We start from the raw sequence: 27,593 nt of genomic DNA, 5'->3' as shown, positions 1-27,593 counted from the left end.
ACTCATTTTATGCACTACACTGTGATCCTTTGTACAAGCACTTACTGACAGAAAATGATTGGACCTTTACGGCGGAGACTTGTGAGAAGTTTAGTTTATTTTATGCGATCCCGAGAGTTTTTGGGACAAAATATACAACAAAAATCTTTATTTTCGAGTATATGTTGGATTAGGGTGGCATAATGATTGGATTTTGAATAGGTAATAACTATTTCGAGAATAACAGAATGAATGTGGAGAAAATTGAGAAGTATTGATGTGATGTGAATGATATCATGGGTGTTACAACACTTTTAGATCCAAGGAGCAATATAAAATTGTTAGAGTATTACTTTGAGTATATTTATGGGGATGGTGATGAACATGAAGGTGAAATAATTGTGCAATTATGTCGATATTTGATTCGAAATTATCAAGAAAAAATTGTTGGAGAGTGAACATAAATAATTCGACACTACATCTAATATTGTTTTTGACGGGGAAAATTGGAAAATTATGATGCTTATGTTTCAAAAAAGAAAAAAAAAGAAATTAAAATTCATGTTCGAGTTATATCGTTGTCGTAACCGGTTTTCGCCCATACACAAGTTTTTTACTTGGCGAGAAAAATAATGTGAATAAATGATTTTTAAAATGTTTTGGGAGTCACCATCGGCCTTTTGGGTCAGATAGGTCAAATACCTAAAAATTATCTTTTAAAAGAGTTTTTTTTTAAAAAGACATTAGTTAAAAGATAAACTGGTATGCGTTTTAACAAAAAATTTGTTCTTTTTAATAAAAAAAAGGGATTAGTGGTCGATTACGTTTGGGGAAGGATTAGTAACCCCACAACGCCCAAATTTGGTACTTATTAATTATAAATCGTCTCTATTATTGGGAATTTAAAAATTCAAAAATATATTTAATTTATAATCTTGTTATTTCAAATTTATTAATATAAGAAAATCTATTAATTTATATATATATAAAAAATATTTATTTATTTAGAAATATCAGAAAAGGTCTTCTAGGTGCTTTAAGACAACTCTTTTCTTAATATAAAAAATAAATAAATATTAAAACATTTATTTAAAAATAGATATAATTTATAAAAGTAAGACATTTATTTATTTAAGAATATTAGAAAATGACTTCTAGGTGCTTTAAGACAGCCCATTTCTTAATATTAAAAAATATATAAATATTAAAACATTTATTTAAAAATAGATATAATTTATAAAAGTAAGATATTTATTTATTTAAGAATATCAGAAAAGAACTTATAGGTGCTTTTAGACAGCTCATTCTTAATATTAAAAAATATAAATAAATATGATTATTTTTCTAAGAAGTTTTTTTTTTAAATAAAACAATATGTATTTTTTGGTTTTTATAAGTAAAATATTTATGAGAAAATAACCTCAGTGACCGAAAATTCCTTATAATATACGATTTTAACCAACTTTTTTACGATTTGCCAAAATGACCAACAAAATCGTAATGCGATCTCTAAATCGCAACGCGATCTCCATTATCGCAATTCAGTTTCCAGATTCGCAACGCGATTTTGACCATCGCATTGCGATTTTCGAAATCCGCGTTGTGATTTTAGATAATCGCAATGCGAATATGTAAATCGCAATGCGAATATATAAATCGCAACAAGATAACACATGATCGCAACGCGATTCTGACTATCGCAACGCGATTCTGACTACCGCAACGCGATAATATGTGATCACAATGCGATTCTGACTATCGCAATGCTATAATACGTGATCGCAACACGATTCTGACCATCGCAACGCGATTCTGACTAACGCATCACTGAATTTCAAATTTGCAACATGTTTTAGTTTCGCAACACAAATGGGTATATAACTACTACGCAGGAGCATCAACTCATAACCTAAATCCTTAAATCGCAACTCATTCCATCTCCATCTATCACTCTCTCCGGCGACATCCGTTCCTATATCCAACGACATCCTTCCCCATCCGGCAACAGGTTTTAGTTTCGCAGCTCGTTGTTTAGTAAATTAATTTACAATAATGAAATCATCTAATGTTGATCATGTTTGGATAGATTTGTGTTTTGGAGGGTCATGGGAGAATGTTAATGGTGTTTTACAATATATTCCTTTACCCATGAATCTTCAACTAAAACTGTTATTAAAAAAGTTAACTTATGAAACTCTAATGTTACGTGTTGCAAATAAATTGAATTTAGAGCCCTTAAGTGGATTTAGGCTATCTTATCAGAGAAAAGGTAAGTTTATTTGTTAACCGACAATGAAGAGTTGAACGATTCATTTACATTAGTGTTTCGCAAGATGATGTTACATTGTATTGTTGAACCTAGAAGTATGAAGTTGGGTCAGTAGGGTAGTAATCAACTAAGTTTTTCAACCCCAGTTTATGGTGCTCAAAATTTAATGGTTCCACCACAATTTCATCACCAAGAAAATTTTGTTTCACCACATTTCCAATACCAAACAAAGTCTCAAAACCCACAATCTTTCCCTAATCCAAATCCCAATCAATTTTCAGCACCAAATTCCGGTTTTCGTATTAACCAGTTAGACGATGATGAGCCAACAGAAAAAATTGTGAGTACTAGTAGGTATTCGAAATTTGATCTTGGTCAATACCCGGACTTTGATCTTGGTCAATACTCGGATTTTGATGATGCTTCAGAAGAAGAAACAGACCCTACGTGTAATGATTTTGATATTGGTCAATACCCGAATTTTGATGATGAAACAGCCGCTGTCGAGGAAGATGTTGTTAATGATAATGATGAGGAAGTTACAACTGTGAATGAACATGTTGAACATCCATTCTGTAATTCATATAACCATGAAGAAGAAAAATAAGAAGAAGAAATCCCCGAAGAAAAGTCCCCGAAGAAAATGCCACGGGAGTATAATTGGAATATGCCAGAATTACTTCAGATACTGGAAGAAGAGTTGGTAAAAATAGCAGTTGATTGTTACACAAAAATTATTCGTATCAAGAAAGATGATTGTTTTGATACAAAAGAAGACTTGAAGATAGATTTGTATACAAAATGTGTGGAAGATGGCTATCAACTAAAAGTTAACAAATCAAGCAAAGATCGTTTCAAAACAAGGTGTATGATTGACAAAAACTATACGTGGCGTATGATTGCAAAGAGGATAAAAGATTGCGTAATGTTTCAAGTTAGGACTTTTATTGATAAACATACATGTTCAAGAACCCAAGTTTTTCCTCACCATAGACAGGCAAACAAAAAGGTGTCGGGTGGTTTTCTGGCTGAGTTAATGTTTTTGAATGGCAGGGTATATCGGGGACATGAAATTATGACTGACATGAATGCTCGGTTCAAGATTAGTATCTCATATTCTCAAGCTTGGAGAGCCAAATGTTATGCCTTGGAATTGTTGGGGGGTCGCCAGAAGCATCGTTTGCCCAACTGGCTTATTGTCACAATTTAAAGTTGAAAAATCCTGGGTCGGTAACTCATATCAAAACAGATAGAGATGGACGCTTTGAGTTGCTGTTTATCGCCATTGGTGCTGCGGTTAGTAAATCAATATAATTTTGTTGACTCATTTTGTTAGTTACATGCATTTCACATTTAAATGATTATATTTCTTGTGTATATGATTTGTAGATTCGTTTATTACTTGCATGCGCCCAGTTATTATAGTTGACGAAGCACATTTAAAAGGTCAATACCTTGGAGTAAACTTATTAGTAGTAGCCATGGATGCTAACAATGGGATACTACCAATAGCTTACGGGGTTGGCAAATCTGAAACCTTTGATTCATGGACATGGTTTATGGGGCATCTTAGGGATTGCATAGGTCCTATTAGCAATCTGACAATCATATCCAATAAGGCAAACTCAATTGACAACGCTGTTAGAAGGTGTTTCCCTGATGCTTTTCATGGACTTTGTGGTGTTCATTTATATAGAAATCTAAAATCAAAGTCTGCTGGTATAAAAAATCACAAATGGACATACTGGAAGACTGTAAAAGCTTATCAGGAAGTGGATTTTAATAAGCATATAAATTATTTAAGACGTGTTTTTCCTCAGTGTGCTCAAACACTAGAAGATGTCGGGTTTGAAATATGGTCAAGAGTACACCAACTTAGAGCAAGATATGGTTTTATGATGTCTAATAGTGCAGAATCAATCAACGCTCTAAGTCGTCATTCCCAGAATTACCCATTACTATGTTAATGGAGTTTTTTCGAGCCTCTATTCAACAGTGGTACTACAAGAAAAGAAACCATGCAGGTATTATTTCTTTAAATTCGTAACTTATCATATAATTTACTAAGTATTATTTATTTAAATTTACAGGAACATTGGAACATCGTGTTACACCATGGACTGAAAAAAAAGATAATGAAATGTGTTGTGAAGTCAACGTCATGGAGAGTTGAACCATGTTCAAACACTTTGTTTGAAGTACTGGATAATAACTTAAATGGGCTTGTCTATCTAAATGCAAAGACGTGTAGTTGTATGAAATGGCAAACATCTGGTTATCTGTGTGGCCATGTTATAAAAGTTGTTCTTCATCTAAACCAAGATGATTCAAGCGCATATGCTATGGATTTCTACACTACAGAAGTATATCGACAGACTTATGCCGAGATTATCTACCCTATTCCACATCCTTCTGAGTGGGACATACCAGATGACTTACAAACAGTTTTGCCACCAGCCATGGACAGAAGGCTACCTGGCCGACCAAAAAGTCATGATCGTATAGCGTCTAAGGGTGAAGAGAAGAAGAGATTGACATGTAGTCGGTGCAAGGAAAGTGGTCATACAAGGTTGACATGTGGATCACCAGTGCCATCACAATCATCTTTTCCTCTACCAAAATATGGATCATCATCAAAATCCAAAGCTCATATGGTGTCAAGCAAAAGGCAATCAAAATCGCAATCAAAATCAAAATCCCAATCATAAACGGCTTCACCTTTTGGGACTATTAACTTAGGTGATTTTTAAATGCAAACGTTGTATTATGTGTATTTTATGTGTAAACGTTTAACATTTTCAGTTAGGCCCATGTATATTAGTAATTTGAGTTTGAACATTGCTATGATTTGTTCAGTTGTTATCACTTATTACACATTCATTTGACTATCACAATGCGAATATGGCTATCGTAACGTGAATTTGAATATCACAACGGATAATCACAATGCGAAAATGACTATCGCAACGTGAATTTGACTATCGCAACGGGATAATCGCAATGCGCAAATGACTATCGCAACGAGATAATCGCAACGCGAAATGACTATCGCAACGCGAATTTGATTATCGCAACGGAATTTGACTATCGCAACGAGAAAATCGCAAAGTGTATTAGACTATCGCAACGCTAATATGATGCAGATTGAAATCAACAAATCAACTTTTACATTTTAATCAAATAAACAAGCACAAATAAGAATTATTTACACATCAATAATCAACTTTTAATCAATTAAAAAGCACAAATAATAATTATTTACACATCAATTAAACAAATAAGAATTATTTACACATCAATTAAACAAATCAACTCTTATTATATTATTTTTCTCATCAATTAAACAAGTAAGACTTTTAAGAATCAATTACAATAAAAAAAGTGTACCCAGACAGTTGTTTATGCACATCAATTTCACGCAGCTCACTTCAGGATTAACCTGTAGAAACCAAACATTTGCTCAAATAACACTTTCTACACATCTAAAACCAACAAACATCAAATTATATTGAATTCTAGGTACTTAACAACACTTGCATTTGACTTACCAATTGTTTATGGACACTTTCATAACGCGGATGCAGGTAGGCAGCGTCTCGCATATATCGTTCTAGCCATAAAATGCCGAAACCACAAGCCTACTGCACCTCTATCTCTATTGGTGGGAGGTACAAACTCTGTACTTCCTGTCGTCAAACGCTCCAAGCACATGCATACGAGAGGACCACAATCCCCTCTGGCTTCCGACATTTATTGTGGCACGGTCTCGTCTCTGATAACTGTAATATTGAACTTCTTTGGCTTCTTGTTTCCAGAATAAGTCCAATAACTAATCGCATCCAAGAATTTAGCCAAAAGAGAGCTCCATCCCTTAATAATATCTCTCAAATCAGACAATGATATGTAATTTATCATGTTGTCATATACTATTGTCTTCAGGGATGGAAGCTGAAGCTCGACGAGAAGCCAATGAGTACGTTCCAAAACAAGGATAAACACCTATAATCATAAGTAATAATTCAATTGCGCACTTATTTATAAACACCTTTAAAATATTTAAAAAATAAATACTAACCTTATCGACCTCCCACCATGCAGGATAAAGTTTAGCTTGTCCATTAGCCAACACATATGATTCCTGTCATTGATTCTTCATGTGAACTACGTGAAAAGACGTCGGCATAATTATATATCACGTATTTTTTTTTTTTCTTGATTTTCCTTATTATTAGAAGACGTGACACCCATGCATCAATGCTGTTTACAAAAAAAGACATATATTAGTGAATTACATAAATTTTAAAAAAAATTAATCAAAATGAAATATAAGAAGAAAAATATAAGACTTACCCCCCATCAAAATAGCCATTGTCTTTACCCCTAATAACACACCCCACCAAGACCGATCAATCAACAAATGCATATCATCGTTGAGTTTGTATATGTCAGCGTAACACCCCTGGCTCCGCTCATGTAGATAAAAATCAACTGCGGTCTTAGCCCAAAGGGTATTATCCAAAATTGTTTCCGGTAGTTTTTTCCTCTCCACTTCATCTGCCGGAATAGTACTGGCCGGTAACTTATACGAAAGCCAACAGTCATCCATCATGTCTGGCACGGGAGGGGGTTTCTTAATAATTCGATATAATATACCGTATGAATCGGCTCTAGAATATTGGGAGGGACCTCTTCAACGATGACAGGGGCCTCTTGAACGGTGGGAGGGGACTCTTGAGGGATGATAGGGGCCTCTTGAACGATAGGAGAGGCCTCTTGAACGATGACAGGTGAGTCGGGCTTCTTCTTACGGAGTCTTTGCACTATTGGGGTGAACGGAGACTTAATGGCACGTGCACGCCGTCTGATGCGTGAACCCCGTCGTGCAAGAAAAACCCGACGTAAAGCATCCACCTTATGGGGCAAAATAAATTAATACATAAAATCAGTAAATAAACAGACATGATATTAAACAGTGAAAACAAAGACAAATATGTTTCAAACTTGCACGGTATTCACCCAAGTCATTATTCTATCATAGTTCACAAAATCCATCAGATAACATTCCGGAAGTAAGCACTTATATAAACATTTAAAAGGACAACATATAGGTTTAGTGCATGTTCAAGGACAACATAAAGGGTAGTAGTTTATTCTTCAAACTTAAATTTGCAACATTGTGAAGTTAGTATTTGTCTTTGTCTTTTGGTTGAAGTAATGCAATCCATTCAAGTTTCAATTTGCATAAGAAGAATAGTCGCAACACGAAAATGATTATCGCAACGCGAATTTGACTATCGCAACGCGAATTTGACTATCGCAACGAGAAAATCGCAACGCGAAACCAAAATCGCAACGCAAAACTAAATTCGCGTTGCGATAGTCATTTTTGCATTGTGATTATCCCGTTGTGATAGTCAAATTCGCGTTGCGATAGTCATTTCCGCGTTGCGATAGTCATTTTCGCATTGCGATTATCCCGTTGCGATAGTCAAATTCGCGTTGCGATAATCATTTTCGTGTTGCGACTATTCTTCTTATGCAAATTGAAACTTGAATGGATTGTATTACTTCAACCAAAAGACAAAGACAAATACTAACTGCACAGTGTTGCAAATTTAAGTTTGAAGAATAAACAACTACCGAATGAATTTACTAAGTAATCCAAAAGATAAATATAAATTTACTGACTTCAACCAAAAGACAAAACAAAGACAAATACTAAGTTATTTTAGAACTGTTTAGCAGTATTGGCAGCAACCGAATGAATTTACTAAGCAATCCAAGTGAAATGGTTAATCTAAGTGAAATTACGAGTAAATCAAGTTAAATGAAAAATCTTAAACTTACCTCGTTGCGTAGAGTATGAACCTCATTCTGCAACGATGCTACCATCTCACGTAGTGCCGCTACCTCACCACGTAAAGTAGATACCTCCTCACGCCATTCACCATTGTCATCGCGTAAAGTACTGACCTCCTCACGCAAGGCATTGACCTCATCACGTAACTCCCCTAACTTATCCCGTGGAGGTGGAGGTAGAGGTGTAGAACAGGGAGATAAATGTCGTGGCATCTTTGCCGGTCTCCTATCATGAGGTGATGGTGGAGAAGAGGCTCGATGATGTGACAGAATAGGTGATGGCTCTCGTTGTAGAGGTGTATAGTGTGGTCGATCAGGTGATGGCTCTGGGTGAGGTGATGGCTCTCGAAATGGAGGCTGCTCATCATCCGTGCCATCAAAAAAACTCTTACTAGCTTGCCACCAATCAGTGGCAAGCTCAGCCTCCATGGGTGTCAGCCTCTGTAATGGAGTGTTGGCCTCCTAACAATATAAAAGCTCAAATAAAGTTAAACGTGTACTAGTAATAACTTGTTTATATATGGTAGTATTTGTGTTAACTTACATCATTATTGTGCATACCGTAGTAACTCTTCCCAAATCAACACCGCCATTTTCTTCCAGGAAATAGCCCTAGGAATATCATTTGAAGTTTTGAATGCATATATTGCCATGCAAACTTTTTGCGGTCATCAAAGGCAGACGACAACTTATTCCAGGTAGCTTTCCATAGATACGAAACCCCACGGAAATGGTTCCATGCATTTAGGTCATCTACCAATAATATTAGGTCCTTAGGAATAGGTTGTCTGCCCTCTCTGCCTAAAAAGTCGGCATGCAAAAGTACTAAAAGGCATACTCGGACAACATCGACGTCATCCATCCGAGTAAACCATCTTTTTTATTAAATAATCTCGTCAAGTCGTCGATGTGTAAATTCGGCTTCTCCATTGACAGCTTAGGAAAAAAACCGGGATAACCATGATGGGCGGGTAATATGTCTAGTGTATCGACCTACATCATCGTGTCCAAAGAAAACCGGGATAACCATGATGGGCGGGTAATATGTCTAGTGTATCGACCTACATCATCGTGTCCAAAGCGTAGACCAGTGATTAAGCAAAACTCCTCCCGCCCAAAACACGTATACGTGGAAAATGAAACCATATCTCTTCATTACCACGTTATACTCTCGGGTAGATCGCGTGTCATGGTCTGAAGCCACAAATGGGTCAACATAGCATCTCCACCCGGATGTGTACTTTCAGCCATGGCCCCAAGCAAGTATCCTCAAACAATTGTCTTTGTACAGGTTAAAGCTTTGACGCAATTATAGTGACTATGCTTATTTTATCCCTTAAGGTCAATTGAGCCGAAAAAAAGTTCTACAAAAACAATAAACATACCAAGTTAGATATACCAAAAACTACACTGTGAAGATATACCAAAAATAATAAACATAAAGCGTAGTAGTTTATTCTTCAAACTTAATTTTACAACACTGTGAATTTCGTATTTGTCTTTGTTTTTTGGTTGAAGTAATGCAATTCATTCAAGTTTCAATTTGCAGAAGAAGAATAATTTCTGAAACATAAAATCGCAACACGAAAATGAAAATCGCAACATAAAATGATTATCGCAACGCGAATTTGACTATCGCAACGAGATAATCGCAACGCGAAATGGCTATCGCAACAAGATAATCGCAACGCGAATTTTGTCGTTGTTTTTCATTTCGCGTTGCGATTCTCGGTTTCAATGGTCATTGTCTAAAATTGAAAATTGAATGAATTGCATTACTTCAACCAAAAGACAAAACAAAGACAAATACTAACTTCACAGGGTTAAAGACTAAACAGTAGCAGTATTGGCAGCAATTTATTATTGAAATTACCAGTAAACTTATCATTAATTTCAATATGAAAAACCTAATAATAATGCAAAAATTTCAAAATAAAAATAATTAAAAAAACTAACCCTCGGTGGTTGATTTGGTTGATTTCCCAATTTTGATCTTGAATGATTGTGAGGGTGGCTCTGAGAGATGGAGATAGACGAATTTCGCCGAAAATGGGGACGGATTTCGTCGGAGATGGGGACGGATGTCGCCGTAGAGAGTGAGAGATGGAGATGGGACTGAGTTGTGATTTAGGGTTTTAGGTTAAGAGTTACGATTATGGGTAAATATTCGTGTTTGGAATTTGAAAAAAAATACGCGTTGCGATACTAATGGCGCTTTGAAATTGCGATACTAATGGCGCTTTGAAATTCGTAATACGATTTATATTATCACAACGCTATAGTCAGAATCTCGTTGCGATAGTCAGAATCGCGTTGCGATCATGTATTATCGCGTTGCGATAGTTCGAATCGTGTTGCGATAGTTCGAATCGCGTTGCGATAGTCAGAATCGCATTGCGATCACGTGTTATCGCGTTGCGATTTACATATTCGCATTGCGATTATCTAAAATCGCAACGCGTATTTCGAAAATCGAAATGCGATGGTCAAAATCGCGTTGCGAATCTGGAAACTGAATTGTGATAATGGAGATCGCGTTGCGATTTAGAGATCGCATTGCGATTTTGTTAGTCATTTTGGCAAATCGTAAAAAAGTTGGTTAAAATCTTATATTATAAGGAATTTTCGGTCACTGAGGTTATTTTCTCAATATTTATTTATTTTTTAAAATACCAAATATGACATCTAGTTGCTTTAAGACTGTCATTTTCTTCGATATTTGAAAAATAAATAAATATTATTAGTTAAAAATATATATATATATATATATATATATATATGACTAATATAATAATAAAATAATAATTAAAGTAATAATTTAAACATATTGGAATTGAAATGATAATAATACAAATTAAATTGCAATTAAATAGTGACTAAAACATATAAAATTAAAGTAATAGGATTAAAATATAAAATATTAAAATTTACAACCCTTATTCATAGTATTATAAAAATATAATTACTAATAGTATAATTAACCCTAATTATTAATAGGCGATTACAATAATAATTATTAAAATTAAAGGCTCTAACTCAAATAAGAAAAAGTCTGAGTGCTAATAACATAATTTAGCCTTATTTAATTAATTCAGGTTAAAATAATATTTACTAAACTGTAAGGGACTAAATTTGGTATTTACCCTATATATATATATATATAGATAAGGAATAAAATAAAATAAAATTACGAGACCAAATTAAAGGATTAGCAATTAATTCTTGTGACTAAATTGCAATGTTACAAATCTATGGGTGTTGCGGAAATGATTTTCCCAAAAGGGAAATTACACAGATAACCTCCTCCAAAACGGCGTCGTTTGGGAGAGGGTATAAATACCCTAAAACTGGCCTAAAATGGCCATCTCCTCTCCTTTTCATTTTTCAGCTTCTCTCTCTTAGAGAGAGAAGCTCTGTCTTCTCTCTAAAACAAAGAGGGAGACCACCGGCCGGTAACCGTGCTCCGGTTGTCGGTCACCACCGCCGACCACCGTTGACGGTGGCTGGAAAATCCCAAAATACTCCAAAATGGAGCTCTAAACCCCTAAAGCCGAACCTAGCCTTAGTTTTCCTTAAAAACCTCCTAATCGGAGTAAATCTAGAAAACAAACCGACGATTTTACCTCAATTTTTACTCAGTTTCCGACTATGTTTGGGTTTCCCGAGGGTAAGTCTTTTTCTCTCTTCTCTTTGCTTTCGATTTGCTGCTATGGGGGTTGTTTGGCTTGCTGTTGTGGTATGTTCTTCGTCTCTTCTCTCTTTTTGCTATCGATGTTTCTCGATTTGTGGTTGATGTCCTCTTTTTTTTTCTTTTACAGGTGCTGGCTTTTTTATAGCCTTGTTGAGGCTCTCGTCGGACCAGTCCCATGAGATTTTTCGGTGAGTCACTATAATATAGTGGTGACTCACCTTGTAGTTGCGACGTGAGGGGCAGCTGGCTCTTCTGGAAGTTTCATCGAGTCGTGGCAACGGCTGAGCGGCAAGGAACGGTGGCAGCAGAGGCAGTGGACGTGTGGCCTTCTGGAAGCTGAGGTGGCTGGCTGAGATGAAGAAAACCCTAATCTGTTAGGGTTATTAATATAACTGGGCTTGGACCAGGTTGGGCTTGTAAACTGGGTCTATTTTGTAATAATAATATTTATTATTAATAATAATAAAAATATAATAATAATAATAATAATAATAATTATAATAAATATAATTATGATAATTATAAAAATAAAAGTAAAACGGGCCAAAAATTTAGTGTCTACAGCTGCCCTCTTTGTACATTCTTGTGTTAACAAGAATAGGGCAAGGACGAAAAGACAATAAATTTTTGTTCAGTTGACTTCTCTTTATTAAGATGGAAATGTTGAACAAGTTCTTCTTATTATGAACTCTTCCATTTTTCCACTGGGGATGATAATCTATCTCCTTTTGTGATGCAATCTAGCAAAAAGTTGAACAAATGCTTCTTCTTCAGATGAATTCTTCTCATTATGAACTTCTTCTGGAGATGCTGATATTCAAAATAGGGGTTGTTGATTCAACTTCAATATGTGACGAATTAAATTAAGGTTGAACAAATTCTTCTCATTATGAACTTATTCTCCTTCTTCAGATGAGTTCTTCTCATTATGAACACTTCTGGAAATGTTGATCATGATCTATCTCCATCTGTGATAGCGTCAAGCAAAATGTTGAACAAATTCTTCTCATTATGAACTTCTTCTTCCTCTTCAGATAAGTTCTTCTCATTATGAACTTTCTCTGGAAATGTTGATGCATCGAGTAATGAATTCGAGCAAAAGGTTAAACAAGTTCTTTCATTATGAACTTCTTCTTCCTTCTTCAGATGAGTTATTCTCATTATGAACACTTCTGGAAATGTTGATCTATCTCCTTCTGTGATAGAGTCATGTAAAAAGTTGAACAAGTTCTTCTCATTATGAACTTCTTCTTCTTTTTTCAGATAAGTTCTTCTCATTATGAACTTTTTCTGGAAAAGTTGATCCATCGAGTGATGAATTCAAGCAAAAGGTTTGGACAAATTCACCTCATTATGAATTTCTTCTTCCTTCTTCAGATAAGTTCATCTCATTATGAACTCTTCTGGCATATTGAAAACATTTTTCCCAGAGGTCTTATGAATGGCCCTGAGGTCTTATCATCTTGCATTGTAGGTCTTACGGATGACTCAAAGGCTTTAAAAAACATCAAAAAGCTCCCGAAGGCTTTTTGAAAACATCCTGCAACGTAGGTATGATGGATGACTCGGAGGCTTTAAAAAAATCATGCACTGTAGGTCTTACAGATGTAATCAAATGTATCGATTTAATGAATTGTCTATTGTGCAAATAATGTTCTTATGAATGCATAATGTTGATGCAATCTTCATTTGACTTCAAAGTGATGAACTTGGTCTTCCTTCATATTATCATTTATTTCCAGGGTTACATCTGGATATCAATGTAGCAACCAATGCTATCAAACTTGTATTTATGAAGAACCATCTGATCAACTTGTATCTTTGTGTCTTTTTTGTTTCATGAAAGTATCAGAAGAAATGTTTTATTTATGGAACTCTTGCCGTAGTCAGAATTATGACCTTGATGCCCCATTTTTGTGGATAAAACCAACTTTCTTTGCTTGGACTTGTGTAGAAATCCAATAAAGCTTTCATCTTTGAAAAAATCTATCATCTTTGAAGAATGTAATGTAGATATGCCTGACTCAGCAGGGATTAATTAGGAGATCATCGTCTGTTTTGATTTGACTTTTGCAACACATTATAAGGAGGATGTATCCTAATTCCTTTCTTGTCTCCATATCTAATCAAATCTCGAATAATGAAATTTGGACCATATCATGTCGAGATGACTAATAACAACCTATCGTTCAACCTTAGTTGGCTCTACTAGTTTCTTGTTAAAATTTCAGCTTCCCTTCTGTGGAAAGAAATCTTCATCATATCTCACTTCTACCCTTGGGGTTGAAGAAGATAAACTTTATCTTGCATAAATAAATGAAAACCATATGATCACAATATTGGTTCAACACTATAATCACTGGTTCGTAAGATATTTGACAACACATTCATCTTTTCTTGTGACTTCTGCACACATTTATGGTCAATGAAGCTCTTTGCATAGTGTTCAAAGCTTTTGTTCAATGTCACAAGACCAATTGAGAACAAAACTCAATGGGAAGACAAGTGAGATGCTGGTGTGTTTCATGACCAAAAAGTTGGTCAAATTCAAAAAATGTGCTAATAAGAGATACCAACTGATCTTGATATCATCTCGGGCAAGGGCCAGTGTGATACTAATCACGTTTTCTTCCATAATGAGCATTATAGGAAGTAGAAACACATCAACTATAGGATCTATGTAAGAAGGAGGTCCATGGGATTCTAGCTGTTGTAAATAAAATGCACATGATAAAACCCAATAGATTAAAACTCAGTTCATTCTGACTGGCAATGATAACTCCAGTAACAATGGGAATAAGAGTAATATATATAAGTCAAGCCTCTCTCTTCAAAGTCATTAAGTAAGCAAAACTGATGTAAAAAATGATTTTGTAGCCTTAACAGCATGATTGAAACTAATTGTTAGGAATCTAAAATTATTTCCAATCATCACTGACACACAGAATATAAAATTCAAAGTCGAGATTTTGAGGAACTGAACCCTGGATCGAGTAGTCTTCCTGGGGACCATCTTTATTCATGCAACCGTGATGTAGCTTAACAAAGAACACATTGTCGTGTGATACATGGTTAAGAAGATTGGGTATTTGAAACCATACTTGCTGAGTAGATATTTGTTCAACAATATGATCATAATGTAACTGCCTGATGAACGAAGCAATTATGTATAGTCAGCTTGACTGTAACTGTTTCACCATTTTCATTCTTCATATCTTTCTGTCTTATTGGAAATATTTGCTCAAGTAAATGATTTTTAACACATGATGATGTGGGCCTTCAGCATGCCCCAGTATTTGCTTATTGTTGATGTGAGCTTTCAAAATGCCTAAATATTCATACTGATGTGGGCCTTCAAAATGCCCCACATGGATCATTTTTGTCTGAAATGGGTTTTCAACATGCCCCAATATTCTATTTCTGGTTCACTTTCAACGTTCGTTTGATTTCAATATCATGATCCCCACAAGGTCCAATTTTGACAATGCACTGTTGTGGGTATTTACGGCTTTATCCGTGACCCAAATCTATTTATCTTAAATATTCTCATTCTGATGTCACTAAACAACAGTTTTCAAGTAAATCGAGGAATTCTCTTCATGTTGTCACAATCTTAAGAAGTAATCATTCTGACGGAAATGTCTAAGATATGTGTCTCTTCTGAATGATGTGCCCATTTTTTGGATCTGGAGGGATATAGTCGAATAGAATGGTATAAATTGCTTGGTGATTCATTCTAGGTCGACACAGTGAACCTTGTTTTTAGTGAAGGCTCTTGAAAAGTCCGCACCCATGCATCATGTTGATTCTGAAAACTACTCATCTGATTATGAAGGGATCTTTTAGGATGATTTCATAGATATTGATAGTTCTTCTGATACCGAGAAAATCCTGAATTCTGATTCTAATAAGGAGAATAAACTGTTATACTTGACGAAAATGAGTACTCAGAGGCTGAGGCTTCAATAGCCATGGAGAGATGTGGTCCGAATTCATCAATTGCAGAGTTGACAGATTTTATATGTGCTGCTCAAATGGTTAAGGCTGCTGGCGCACTTCTTCCGGTAGAAGATAGGAAGCTATTATGCAATAACCCCAATTAAAAGAAAAAGCGAAACTTGGGCTATGATTTTCTTAAAAAAGGAAGAAACAGAGGAAGTTTGAAAATAAACTCCTTAATGAAGACGATCATACAATTCATCTTCAAATCTAATGATTGGTTTTGGGGTTCCTACCGAACTAGATCAGATAACTCAAAAAACACTTCCAGAAGATGATATTGGGCCTCCTTATTTCTACTATGAGAATGTGGCACTTGCTCCAATTGGTGTATGGACCGAAATGTCACGTTACTTATATGATTTAGAGCTAGAATTTGTAGATTTGAAGTATTTTTGTACTGCTGCACGGAAAAGGTGCTATATTTCTAATCTGCCAATTGAAGATAGATTTATTCTTATTCTGCTTCCTCCACGCACCATACATGATGCTTTTCCATTGACAAAGAAATGGTGGCCTTCTTAGGATCCAAGAACAAGAACTGAACATGTACAGGAAGTGCCAAATTGACAGAAAGAATCTGTAAGGCTCTTGAAGCTTACGACGCTGAGCCACCTTCGAGTGTCCTGAAGTATGTTCTTGATGAGTGTCGAAAATGGAATCTGGTATGGGTTGGAAGGAATGAAGTTGTTCCACTTGAACCTGATGAGGTGGAAATGCTTCTAGGTTTCCCTAAAAACCATACACGAGGAGGATCTGCTAGAGACATATTCCCCGGTGGTATCAATGTCTTGTCTTTTTTTCGCTGGGATCAGTGATGCAGGGGTTGCCTTCTACTGTCTTGGCATTCCTTTGAAAACAGATGCGCAAGAACTGAATGGTGATCAGTTGGAGCAATTGATGAGTAGATTTGGTGAATTCGACCTTGTTGTCGGTGGCATCCAGTGTAACAACCTTACCAGAAGAAATAAACCTCATCAGGATAAACTAGAAGATTTTTGTTGGTGTATTTCCTTGCAATGACTGCTACAGTGATTGTCTCTTATGCTGCTTCAAGATAGACATCTCCATATCCCACTCTTCCCGAACCATGGAAAGGTTTAGTTGAAATGGGCTATAAGTGTAGAATCTGTTCCAATGTCTTATTTTGTGCCATAAGTTCTCAATTTCAAGTTCAGCAATCTTCTGAAGGATATAATGGATATAATCCTGACAAGGAAAATAATTGACATGGAAAACGTAGCAATGATGTACCAAGACTTGACCCAGTATCACGGTATAACCAGAGTGCAAGTGGTGACTTGTTCATTCCCATAATATACTTAATGGGACTTATGACTCTGTGATTGGAGAATCTACTAGAGACATGGATTGATGGATGGGGAAAATAATTTGTCTGGTGATGCTTATCGCCCTCAGCATGACATAAGTGATAATCTTTCTTGATGGATTGCTAATGATGTCACAGGAGAGCGTCACAAGTTCAATTCTCTGGATTTTCTGGACTCTCAGACCCCTTTCCTTCAAGACTGTGAAATGCTTCATCTTTTTGGCATCACTTTCTTTTTCTAAAATAGAAGTAAAATAGGCAACAATTTACTTTAAGGACTTTCCTCATTTGAGACTGTCCTGTTTGAAAATGTTTTTTTTCTTTTTTTTTTATTGAAGAATGATAGAATTTTGTAAAGTATTGCCCTTTACAGGTTCACAATAGAATTAAATCATAAGACATGAAATTAATGAATATCAAATAAATCAACTACTCTTTTAAATCATTCAAAAATCATAGTCCTATGGCAAGTGTCAAAATTATTGACAGTTTTAAGGTGTAGGTTGTTTGTGGTAAAGTAAGGTCTTTCAGGTTAATCCAACATATATGTCTCTTTGGGTTTCCATTAACTTGAAGAAATGATTGTTATGCTTATCTGGTAGAGATACTTCTTGTTTCCAAACTCTCAGGAACATCTTTGGGATGTGTGGTGCTTCATTAAGAGCTTAAGATCGTCTCTTATGTCGTTGTTGCATCATTTAATATTCGAGCCGCCTTTTCAGGTTTTCAACTCGAATCCTCCTTTGGTTTCAAGATGTTATTCAAAATTTACATCTTGAACCCCCCTTTTATCATTTTTCATATCATGCATTAAAGATTTTAAAAACCAATTTTTGCAAATAAAAATCAATCTTGAGAGGCGGAATGAATTCTGAAGATATTCTCTTCTAATTAGATGCCTTCAATCTTGCTTTGCTTGACTTGGATCTGTTTTGCTGGGGATTTTTCCATAAGATTCATTCATCTCTAGTATTTCTTGCACTTCTTCTTGAATATGAATCTTTGAACTAATTGTACTTGATCAATCTTGTAACTTGAGGCTCTATGAGTCGCCTATTTTGATTTAATTTTTTTCTCTTTTCTTTTTTTCTTTTTCTTTTTCTTTTTTTTCTTTCTTCTTCAAGTATAATATTTCTTGATATAATCTGAGTTTATTTGGTTTCTCAGAACTTTCCCATCCATTTCTGCCAAAATCAATGCTCCTCTAGAAAAGACCCTTTTTTACAACATATGACTCTTCCTAATTAGGCATCCATTTCCCACGGAAATCTTTATGTATAGGCAAGATCTTTTTTTTAAACTAGATCACCCTCTTGGAACTCTCTCGGATGTACTTCCTTGTTGTGATCTTTCATTATCCGTTTCTGATGCATCTACCAATGGTAAATAGCTTTCAATCTCTTCTCATCAATAAGGTTTAATTGATCAAATCGAGCTTGGATCCCTTCAACCTCCTCCAATTTTACCTCCTTCAAGATACAAAGTAGTGGGATCTCAACTTAAATCGGTAAAACTAAACAATAAGGTATTGACCCAGTGATGTTTGAACAGTATTTCGATATACGTATAAGGCAAAAGGTAGCTTCTCGTGCCAATCCTTGTAAGTTTCAGTGGTCTTTGTAATGATCCTCTTAATGTTCTTATTTGCTCCTTCAACTTCCCCATTCATCTTTGGGCGATATGTCAATGAGTTTGCATGTTTAAACTGTGCACAAAGTTTAGTCGTCTCATACATAGAAGTCTTTGTAAAAAGAGGTATCTCCAGGGGATGAATATTCAAGATTAACTTTCATTTACATGAAAACAATGTAATTAATGCATGATATATTTATTTAAATCAATCACTTTTTTCATTTGAGTATGCCCCAATCACTCGAAATTTCTTCAATAAATTAATCCATGATGCCTCATCTCGTCTCTTCTTGCAGGAAGATTCACGGATGATTGAAAGTTTGGTTCTTTTGAAGTGTTTTGGTTTTACCAGTATGATGGTTTTGTATTTGGAAGGACAAAAGTGTGACTTATGAAGTCATGTATATGGTGGAAGGTAGTATCATAAACCAGTAAACATCTTGAGTTGGTGTCTCAAAAACCGGTAGAGACGTGACTTCAGAGTCTCAGATAATTGTAGTGTCAGGATTTGGTTTTGGTAAGGGTTAAGTAATTGGCATTGGATGGGATATGAATGATATAATTTTACCACTTGCCAAAGATCTATAACTCATGAAAAATTAAAAGAATATTTAATCTACTTGATACTCAAGAATTTCAAGATTAAAACTTAATTCCTTGCTCATAACTATAAAAGCAACACAAATTTATTTATTGCACAAGAGGCGGAGAAAAAGAACAAAAAACAAGTTCAAACAAGATGCTGAAAATGAAAGGTACTGCAGTGGTAGATAACAACTTCCACTTGTTTATTTATCATGCCTCATTACTCCTATAATGTTGGGTGTGTAATCGGACTAGGGTTCTTGTCCTCATTTGCCCCCCATTTCTTGATCATTTGTGTCAACTTCTTTGGATAAACTCTCAAATGCACAAATCTTTGCTTTTTCCTGATCAGTTTCTATCATCATTTTTTTCTTCCCCAAGTGGAAATTGGGCTCAATTTTATATTCAGAACAGCTTCCTTTGGTGATGACAGTTTTTTCTGATTCTGAATGCATCTTGCAGATGTGATTGGAGTAGTATTCACCAGACTCTTTATATTGCCCACTGCTTCACTTCTCCTAAGAAAATCTGATATAAATGTTTGAGGTTTCTTTAGAGTTACATTTTTCCCATTTATTCTTAAACATGTGGGCCAGTCTTGAATTACCTCTTCTTTTATTTTTTTCTCATTTTTTAGCATCAGAGAAGTACCAGGAGTTGAATCTGTCATACATAGTTCATATTCCTCAATTTTACCTTTTTTCTTTTCAATATCTTCTGTTGTATGATCTTCATTTACTTTGACCCTGTTAACTTCATTTTAAGGTTTAAATCCCAATTGTTTGATCAAAATGGATTGACTGTTAACATCCATTTTTATGATTTTATGAACCAAAAGGTCTTTAACTTATCGTTTGAAGTTACCGCAATTCTCGATGGAGTGTCCTCAGATTCCAACATGATATTCACAAAAGACTTTATCATTGTACCATCTCGGGTAAGGAGGCAACAAAGCTTAGCCTGACATGGGCCAATAAGATGGCCTTTGAGTAACTCAGGATATAACTTGCTGCATGAAACTGAAGGAAACTTGGGTAGAATTTCCCTGACATCACTATCACATTATAATTGTTTACTTTGCTTTCTTGAAGACCTTGTGACTGAAGATCTAGATGTTTGCTTTGTTTAACTTTCTTCAATGGCATTAAACTTGATCTTTGTCGCATTTTCTGGGTCATACCCGATTTTTGGAGATTTATCGAATTTCCACATTCCCTGACAAAGTTTTGGTAATTTGTTTCCATTGTATCAGCTACATCATTCATAATCCCATTTAAATCTTTCACAACAGGATCCTCTTAGGGTTTCTCTCCATGGATTACAATATTCACCAGGTCCATCAATTTGGTTAGTTGTTCCTTTGAATCATCCTGGAACTTTTTTACTTGATCATTCATCTTTTGTTGTGTCTCGATAAATTGCTCTTGCAGTTTCTCGATTCTACCAACCCTTGCTAAAATTTTATTCATGGCTATTATCCCTCTTTAAGAAGACCAAGTTAACTCCACTTTGATTTCAAAAATTATGTTATAGAATTCTCCACGAATTATTCCAGTTGTCATGATTAAATGCATGTAAAATAGTTCGAAATAAAATGTAATTATGCAAATGCAAATGCAAAAATAAAAATATACATATAAACAAAAAAATGAAAAAACAATGCAAAATGCAAATGTAAATATGTGAATGTAACAATAAAAATGCAAATTGTGCAATACAAAAGCAAACATAAAAGTATAAATGAAAACAAAAAAAGATGCAAAATGCAAATGCATGTAGGAAAAGGTGTTACTCAAGAGTGATCATCTTAGAACAGATTTCATTGAACACAAAAGTTTTCGTGCATCGAACAAAACTTTATATAGGGGATAACCTTCAATCCTAACTTCAACAAAACTTTACATATAGGAGATAACTTTCTCATTTTCTTCTTGAAAGCCAAGTTAATCTATCAGCTTATGGGCCATATTGCTTGTCTAGACTGTAGCTTCTTCCATGACATTATGGTGTTTCTTCATCTTCTGTGTTATTTCTCGTAATTGCTCATTTTCCCTTGTAAGAGAACCTTTCTGTCCAAGAAGTTCCTGGATTAGATCTTCATATATGTTGTAGTTTTTTTAGTTTGGTAACCCCTGTTATCCATTCTTATGGAGTGTTTCCTATGCCATCTTTTTGAAAGGCTTGACTGATCTTTTGGAAATCTTCATGCATGGTTTCCACTTATGTGATCAATTTCTTGTTTTGGTCCTTCAAATCCTTCAAATAGCATGTTTGAGCTTCATAAAAACCTCCTTTATTCTGAATACCCTAAATGATGCTCTTACCATAGACTACTTTTGGTATCAATCTGGAAGGATCTTTATGTAATACTTTTGGTATTAATATAACAGGATCTCTATGTGTATTGCTTGCTTATATCTCGAAGTTTATTCAGGATGTCTTTCCTTGGCTGCATCATATTTTGTTTGATCATAAAACATTTTGTCCATTTACGATTTCTTTCCAATTTGATGAACAGTCTTTCAAGTCAACACCTTTTGGTTATGCCATGATCATGCAATGCAAACAAAAGAAAACAATATAAATAGGTTAGAGCAAAATAAAAATAAAAATAAGAAAGGAAAAAAATAAAATGGTTAGTACCAACTAATGGAAAGAAAAAATTCTATTATCAAGGTATAAATCCTAACCTTATGCTTTCTAGTTCCATGCTTTGTTTGGAAAAATTAACCTAACTGCATGATTTCTAGTTCACAGGCATTTAATCAAATAAATTAAAAAGACAAAAAGTTAGAACTTATTTCTCCTTTGTGTACACCTACGGACAGAGGTTTAGTACTGTCTTAGATCGGGTGACTTTCTAAGGTTTATTATATGCAGGGTTTCAGTTCTAGGAGTAAAGGTACTCGAACTGTCCTTGTTGGTATCCCCTTAGGGTACCAAACCTCAATCCTAGTCCATCACAAACTTAAGTGGACCGAGTTCAATTCGAGGGGACACATTTCTCTATGCCTGACACGGAGAATAAATTCTCACGAAGACATAGAGCATATGAACCTCGAAAGCTACTTGCTAGGTCTGACACGGAGAATAAATTCTCACGAAGACGTCGCTTTCACTCCCACTTAAAAGGGACAAATCTCAAGTATATAGATTATGATTATGCAATGCAAGTGTTGTGTGTGAGGAGAAATGTTCAAACCTCTGACAAACAAATAAATAATGAAATTTAATACTTGAAAATAAAAAACATTAATAAAAAATAATATATAAATAATATGAAAATAATATGTATATATAAAAATTTTGAAAAGGAAGAACTATAAATTAAATATATGAATTTTTAATTTCTAAATAATAGAGACAATTTATAATTAATTTCAAAGCTTGACCAAATCCCCAGCGGAGTCGCCAAGCTGTCGTAACCGGTTTTCGCCCAGGCACAAATTTTTTACTTGGCGGGAAAAATAATGTGAATAAATAGTTTTTAAAATGTTTGAGAGTCGTCATCGACCTTTTGGGTAAGATAGGTCAAATACCTAAAAATTATCTTTTAAAAAGAGTTTTTTTTAAAAAGACATCAGTTAAAAGATAAACTGGTCTGCGTTTTAACCAAAATTCATTCTTTTTAATAATAAAAAGGGATTAGTGGTCGATTACGTTTGGGGAAGGATTAGCACCCCCACAACTCCCAAAATTGGTACTTATTAATAATAAATTGTCTCTATTATTGGAAATTTAAAAATATATTTAATTTATAATCCTGTTATTTCAAATTTATTAATATAAGAAATTTATTAATTTATATATATAAATAAGATATTTATTTATTTAGAAATATCAGAAAATGGCTTCTAGGTGCTTTAAGACATCTCTTTTCTTAATATAAAAAATAAATAAATATTAAAACATTTATTTAAAAATAGATATAATTTATAAAAGTAAGACATTTATTTATTTAAGAATATCATAAAAGGACTTCTAGGTGCTTTAAGACATCCCATCTCTTAATATTAAAAAATATATAACTATTAAAACATTTATTTAAAAATAGATATAATTTATAAAAGTAAGATATTTATTCATTTAATATTATCAAAAAAGGACTTCTAGGTGCTTTAAGACAGCTCATTTCTTAATATTAAAAAATATATAAATATTAAAATATGATTATTTTTATAAGAATTTTTTTTAAATAAAACAATATGTATTTTCTGGTTTTTATAAGTAAAATATATATTTTTTTAAATACCAGAATAGAACATCTAGTTGTTTTAAGACTGCATTTTCTTCGATATTTGAAAAATAAATAAATATTATTATTTAAACAAACAAATATATATATATATATATATGACTAATATAATAATAAAATAATAATTAAAGTAATAATTTAATCATATTGGAATTGAAATGATAATAATACAAATTAAATTGCAATTAAATAGTGACTAAAACATATAAAATTAAAGTAATAGGATTAAAATATAAAATATTAAAATTTACAGCCCTTATTCGTAGTATTATAAAAATATAATTACTAATAGTATAATTAACCCTAATTATTAATAGGTGATTAAAATAATAATAAATAAAACTAAAGGCTCTAACTCAAATAATAAAAATATGAGTGCTAATAACGTAATCTAGCCTTATTTAATTAATTCGGGTTAAAATAATAATTACTAAACTGTAAGAGACTAAATTAGGTATTTACCCTAAATATATATATATATACAGATAAGGAATAAAATAAAATAAAATTACGAGACCAAATTAAAAGGATTAGCAATTAATTCTTGTGACTAAATTGCAATGTTACAAATCTATGGGTGTTGCGGAAATGATTTTCCCAAAAGGGAAATTACCCAGATACCCTCCCACAAAATGACGTTGTTTGGGAGAGGGTATAAATACCCTAAAACCGGCCTAAAATGGCCATCTCCTCTCATTTTCATTTTTCAACTTTTCTTTCTTAAAGAGAGAAGCTCTGCCTTCTCTCTAAAACAGAGAGGGAGACCACCGCCGACAGTCATGCTCTGGCGCCGGTCACCACCATCGGCCACCATTGACGGTGGTTGGAAAATCCCAAAATACTCTAAAATAAAGCTCTAAACCCCCTAAAGTCGAACCTAGCCTTAGTTTTTCTTAAAAACCTCCTAATCATAGTAAATCTAAAAAACAAATCGACGGTTTTACCTCGGTTTTTACATAGTTTCCGGCTATGTTTGGGTTTCCCGAGGGTAAGTCTTTTTCTCTCTTCTCTCTTTGCTTTCGATTTGCTACTATGGGGGTTGTTTGGCTTGCTGTTGTGGTATGTTCTTCGTCTCTTCTCTCTTTTTGTTGTTGATGTTTCTCAGTTTGTGGTTGATGTCCACTTTTTTTTTCTTTTACAGGTGCAGGCTTTTTTATAGCCTTGTTGAGGCTCTCGTCGGACCGGTCCCATGAGATTTTTCGGTGAGTCACTATAATATAGTGGTGACTCACCTTGTAGTTGCGACGTGGGGGTAGCTGGCTCTTCTAGAAGTTTCATCAGAGTTGTGGCAACGGCTGAGCGGCAAGGAACGGTGGCAGTAGAGCAGTTGACGTGTGGCCTTCTGGAAGCAACGGTGGCGGCTGGGACGTGGCCCTAGGGTTATGATACCCTAGGGTTTCCTTTTTGGGACCATCTGGGCCGTTGGATCCAACAACAGCAAGCTGAGGCAGCTGGCTGAGATGAAGGAAACCCTAATCTATTAGGGTTATTAATATAACTGGGCTTGGACCAGGTTGGGCTTGTAAACTGGGCCTATTTTGTAATAATAATATTTATTAATAATAAAAATAATAATATAATAATAATAATAATTATAATAAATATAATTATGATAATTATAAAAATAAAAGTAAAACGGGCCAAAAATTTAGTTCTACAATCGTTATGTCATTAGAGGTAGATGTCATTCCTAGATTTCCAGACTTTGGTATATTGAATTGGTGGAAGACATATTACAAGCTATTGCAAGATATATTTACGCTATATCAGTTTCTACGGTTGCTTCGGAGTCTACTTTTAGTACTGGAGGGAGATTAATGACTGCACATTGTAATAGACTCCATACATCAACTGTAAAAGCTTTGACATGTTAAAATTAGTTATGGATTGAAGAAGAAAAAGGTACCAAAAAATCATCATTTAATTTTTGTTTATCTTTTTTATTTGTATTTATTTATTATTTTCTTATTGGATTTATTTTTACTTATGTCATTTTAGGATCAAATTCAAATGATATGAACTCATTCTCTGAAGATATTGATGAAATTAAGACGGTAACTAACTAATTCATATTTATTATTTTTATTATATCATTGTCTATATATATTTATTCTACAAACTTATTTATAAGATTTATGTGGCTAAAGAATATTGAAGAATATTGGAGCATTTTCTTCATTTAAATGTTTATGCTTATGTATTGTTTTATAAGATTTGTGTTGGTAAAAGATGTTCTAGGATTTATTTTATTTTTAAAATGGACTTTGTTAATTATCTTGTGTTGCTAAAAGAACATGTTGATTTGAATATTTTATGTATGGACTAAAATTAAAGAATATTTATGTCAATTCAATGGCGCATGTGTATATGCTCGAGAGTAGGTTAGTGTCTACCATGAATTTTTTATCTATTATATATTCAATTTATTTATTCAGGTCCACCTAGATATTTATGTGTGCCCACACTAATTCATTTGTGCCTACCTTAATTTTCACTTATGCCCACTCTAATTTATTTGTGCCCAAAAGAAGACTAAAAATTGTCCACTATAAATAAATTTTTATTTTAGCTCAAAACTTTATTCATTATGACCTAACCAAAACTAAACCTATCAAGGAAATTGTTCATGGCGCACGATAAGGTTTTTCCTCTGGGTGCACGTTATCAAGGAAAACGATCGTGTCTCTGATGTTCAAGTCCATCTCTCTCGGTGCAACTTATTTTCCTTTTCTCCTCGACCGTTCTAAAGGTTGAATCCTTCCCTTCAGTGACCTCCAATGACTGGAGAAAGCTTTTTGGCTGCTCAGAGGGTCTCGATTTGGAATATCATCCACCTAGGGTTAGCGAAGGGACGATCTTCTTTCACCCTCTCCTGAGGTCTTAGATGCTGGAATCGATGAATGAAAGCTCTCAATTGTTGGCCAATGTCTCGGTGCTGCCCCAAATCTTGCATTTATGCAATGCATCGTCAACAATCTCTGTAAGAGGGCTCTCGGGGGCAGTAAAGCTTAGGTTAGTTTCGCAGGTAATAACCACTACGTTTTTTCCTTTGATTCTGAAGCAATTTGGGATTTGGTACTTGAATCGGGACCCTGTCATATCCTTAACAAGCCCCTAATTTTAAGAAAATGGGAACCCAACTGGAAAATATTACATTTCGATTTATCTCGCATTCCAATCTAGGTTAACCTTTTCAACGTTCCCCTTGAACTCTTCTCTAGAACTGGGTTGAGCTATAATGCTAGTGCCATAGGCTCCCCCCTCTCCATGGACTCTGTCACTGCTACTAAATCACACTTAGAATACGCTAAAGTTTGTATTGAGATTGGGGTTAACGATGTTATCCCTAAATCTATTAATGTGGTTCTTAAGGATGGTAAATCCATCTCAGTAGTGGTCGATGTCCCTTGGCTCCCTACTAGCTATAAAAAATGTTGCGTCTTTGGTCACAACGATAAGAACTGTACTTCTCAAAAAAATCAAGCTCCTGTTAAACACCAAATTTGGAAAAAGAAAGAAGTCATTAATCCTTCTCTACAGCTTGAACCAGTCGTTGGAGGCATAGAACTCTTGCAAGAAACTGAACATTCTATTCCTATCCTAGTTAAAAATGCTCCAGTTGACTCTATTTCTGAGCCAATTGTTATATTAGCTGAAGGTTCGATAGATTTTCCAAAAAATCCTAATGTTGCTATCAGTGTTCCTATCGTAGGTAAAGAAATGGACCCTAATAAAACTACTGATGTTTCTTATGAGAATTTAAGTATTTTTTAGCTCTCTAATCCAATTCGTGGTATGGGCAGACCAGTAAAAAATAAATCTAAATCAACTCTACCAGAATCAAACAACAGATTTGACGTTCTAACTGTCGAGGAAGACTCTACAAAATTTTATGAAAGTCAGCAAAGAAAAATTAGATCTGCTTCCCTAGGAGTTGCCAATCTTGTTAATGAATTAAAGATGAAAAGAAAGACAAGTTAATCAAAGAAAAAAA

The sequence above is a fragment of the Hibiscus syriacus genome, unplaced genomic scaffold (assembly GCF_006381635.1).
Source record: "Hibiscus syriacus cultivar Baekdansim isolate YM2019G1 unplaced genomic scaffold, ASM638163v2 tig00010204_pilon, whole genome shotgun sequence".
NCBI lineage: Eukaryota > Viridiplantae > Streptophyta > Magnoliopsida > Malvales > Malvaceae > Hibiscus > Hibiscus syriacus.
This window is presented reverse-complemented; position numbering follows the sequence as displayed.